This window comes from Brassica oleracea, chromosome C2 (assembly GCF_000695525.1).
Source record: "Brassica oleracea var. oleracea cultivar TO1000 chromosome C2, BOL, whole genome shotgun sequence".
Classification (NCBI taxonomy): domain Eukaryota; kingdom Viridiplantae; phylum Streptophyta; class Magnoliopsida; order Brassicales; family Brassicaceae; genus Brassica; species Brassica oleracea.
In genome coordinates, this window is record NC_027749.1 from 16898503 (window position 1) to 16902422 (window position 3920).

The 3920-nt window shown below is 41.6% G+C and overlaps 1 pseudogene; it reads left to right on the forward strand.

The window, feature by feature from the left end:
* LOC106322589 overlaps positions 1 to 2247 on the forward strand; it is a 17968-nt pseudogene extending 15721 nt beyond the window's left edge.
* Positions 2248 to 3920: the final 1673 nt, after the last annotated feature.

Here is a 3920-nt window from a genome sequence, read left to right on the forward strand (position 1 = left end):
GCGTTGCAGTATCTGACACTCACACGACCCGAAATAGCCTTCGCCGTTCAACAAGTCTGTCTGTTCATGCACGACCCACGTGAAGCACATCTCGCAGCACTGAAACGCATTCTGCGGTACCTCAAGGGCACCATCTCCCACGGTCTTCAACTCAACAAGTCATCCATTACTGACCTTGTCGCATATTCCGATGCTGATTGGGCCGGTTGTCCATCTACTAGACGTTCCACCTCCGGCTACTGCGTGTTTCTTGGCGAAAGTCTGATCTCCTGGTCATCCAAACGTCAAGACACGGTTTCCCGCTCTAGTGCAGAGGCGGAGTATCGCGGCGTTGCCAATGCAGTCGCAGAAACGATCTGGATTTGCAACCTGCTTCTGGAACTCGGATGCCCCCTTAAGAAATCTACCCTTGTCTACTGTGATAATATCTCAGCCGTGTATCTCTCGTCTAATCCTGTTCAGCACCAGAGAACAAAGCATATTGAGATCGATCTGCATTTTGTACGAGAGAGAGTCTCTATGGGACATGTCCGCGTCCTTCATGTTCCTACACATCTTCAGTACGCATATTTACCAAGGGCCTCCCTTCACAGTTGTTCACTGATTTTCGCTCCAGTCTCAGCGTTCGACAAGCTCCGCTTCCACTGAGGGGGAGTGTTAGTTAGGATATGATAATATCCAACTGTTAGAGAATAAGTATATTCCTCTATAGATAAGTATATACGGTTACGGATATGTTGTATATAATCTCACCTATGTGATCAATGTAATCCATCAAGTATTATACACTTTCAGTCCAAACCGTCTCCGGTACATAAGACAAGTTCTTCATAGGCCCCAAAGAAATAAAATGGATAAAATTAATACATCCAACAGGGGAACCTGAATGATGGAAGAGAGATCGCTGTGAAAGTATTGTCGGTTGGATCCAGACATGGGAAGAGACAATTTGTTGCAGAAATCGTAGCAATTTCTGCAGTTATATGCATCGTAACCTAGTAAAACTTTATGGTTGCTGCTATGAAGGAGATAATCGTTTGCTGGTTTATGAGTATCTCCAAAATGGAAGTCTCGATCATGCACTATTTGGTAATGAACAGAAACTTGACGTATTTATCTTTGCTTCTCTGCCAAACTAAATTACTCATTATTATTTGGATGTTGCAGGAGGTGATAAGACTTTACAGCTTAATTGGCCGACCCGTTTTGAAATCTGCATGGGAGTAGCCAGAGGTCTAGCTTACCTCCATGAGGAGGTGAGTATTCGCATAATACACAGAGATGTGAAGGCCAGCAACATTTTGCTCGACTCTAACCTGCTCCCAAAAGTCTCTGATTTTGGGCTTGCAAAGCTATATGATGACAAGGAAACTCACATGAGTACGCGAGTGGCAGGAACCATGTACGCATTCACAAACCCTCAACTTTTTTTTTTCTTTGCAACACTAATGTATATATTATGGAGTTAATTTGTTTACAAACACTTGTTTGTACAAAACACAAGTGGATATCTTGCGCCAGAGTATGCCATGCGTGGATACCTAACAGAGAAAACAGATGTATATGCCTTTGGTATTGTGGTTCTTGAGCTGGTGAGTGGAAGGAAAAACTTTGATGTGAACTTGGAAAATGAGAAAAAATATCTTCTTGATTGGGTACGTCCTGCTTGTGAGTCAAACGTTTGATTAGATATTATATTATCTGAAATCCAATATAATATATCTGTGGTGGTGTATACAGGCATGGAATCTACACGAAAACAGCCGTGAAGTTGAACTACTTGATCATGAGCTGACTGAATTCAACATGGAAGAAGCTAAACGCATGATAGGCATTTCTCTGCTATGCACACACTCATCTCATTTCTTGAGACCACCCATGTCAAGAGTGGTGGCTATGCTTTCAGGAGATGTTGAGGTCAGTGATATAACCTCTAAGCCAGGTTACCTAACGGACTGGAGATCTGATGACACCTCAAGCTCCTCTTCCAGTGCCTTTCAAACGAAAGACAAAGGCTCTTCTGCGTCCAACTCCACGAGTTTTGTGAGGCCCAGAGACGGCAACTTGAAGCAAATGCTTGGAGTCAAGATCAATGAGGGAAGATGACAATGTACCAAATATCTATGATATAGGCTACATATTTATATAGACCTTTGTGTACGTGACTATACGAGGATCACTAATAATGTTTCACTTTGATTCAATAATGTTTTAAGCACTTTGATTAATTAATGTTAAAGCACTTTGCAATGAGTTTGTCCGTTGGTGAAAATGAATAATACTGAAAAGGTTATTATATCAGTTCATCTAACTGATAGCCGGGAAAACTGTTTACCAATCTAACCGAAAAGTTCTTCCATTTGTGATTTAAACTTCAAATCTCTTTAACCTTATAATCACTGTAATGATCCGTACAAAGAACTAACATGTTACCACGAAAACACCGGTTTGACTGGTAAGTGTCAAATGTCAATACATTCCGGAAGAAATCGCAAGTATTTAGTGAGTACGATAAAATTAGAAAATTATTAAAGAAAATTTATAGGGACTAAGCTTGGTGATACTGTAAGTCAAAGAACACGTTTTTGTGATGGTCGGCATGGACGGTGACTGCATGGACGGTGATGTTAGGCGGCTGAAATTGTTGACGTTGGTTTTGTCAAAGATTGTGAGCTCACTAAACACCTTTTTCATGCTTATAAAAGGAGAGCTATGGTGAACCATTTCATGCATCCCAAAGCAAGAAAACACAAAGAGAGAACAAAGAGAGATCGAAGAAAAAGGAGAAAAAAAAATTCTCACAAAAAAAATTCTTTAAGAAATTACGACTAATTTTTGAGTGTATTTGGGATCGGGGTGTGAGTTGTGAGCTTATAAAATTTCCCGGGTTGATAATAAAAGATCTGTAGCAGGTCCGGAGACGTAGGCAACATTGGCCGAACTCCGTTAACAATTTTGTGTGTGTGCTCTTTTCCCGCTCCCATAAATTCTGGTTTACCGCAAAATTTGACCGCGTATTTCCTAACAACTGGTATAAGAGCTTGAGTTACGGTGATCGGTCAAATTTTTGCGGAGTTACTATTCACGTGAATAGTAATTCGTGAATAGTGAAATTTGTCGGTAACATCGGTTTGTCGACAAAGGTGTTCTAATACACGGTGGTTCCAGAAACGATGGGAGGCGAAGACGGTTCGGCGCACAGTATCGGGAAATTTGACGGTACAGATTATGCATTTTGGAGAATGAAAATTAAAGATTATCTGTACGGAAAGAAGCTTCATCAACCGCTGAGCCAGAAGCCTGAGAAGATGGATCAGGATGAGTGGGAGCTCCTTGACAGACAAGTTCTGGGTGTTATAAGGTTAACACTGTCGAAAAATGTTGCTCACAACGTTGCGAAGGAGAAGACCACGACTCATGAAAGTTCTCTCGGATATGTATGAGAAACCTTCGGCAAACAATAAGGTATTTCTCCTGAAGAAACTCTTTCATTTGAAGATGGAAGAAGGTGGCCTGGTTGCCGCACATGTGAACGAGTTCAACACGATTGTCAACCAACTTTCATCAGTTGAAATCGATTTTGACGATGAAATGCGAGCACTGATTCTGTTGGCATCTCTGCCAAATAGTTGGGAGCCGATGAGGGCAGCGGTTAGTAATTATGTGGGTACTCAGAAGCTTAAGTTCAATGATGTTAGAGATCGTATCCTTTCTGAGGAAGTTCGAAGGATAGACTCTAGGGAGAAGGCATCACGAGCTCTGCTTTCAACGTGGAAAATAGAAACCCAGATAGAAATAACCAGAGTAATGGCAGATCAAATGGTAGATCAAAGTCAAGGAATGGACGGGGTCAGTCCAAGTTCAGGCAGCCTGCAGAGTGCTGGAATTATGGAAAGACAGGTCACATTAAGAAGAATTGC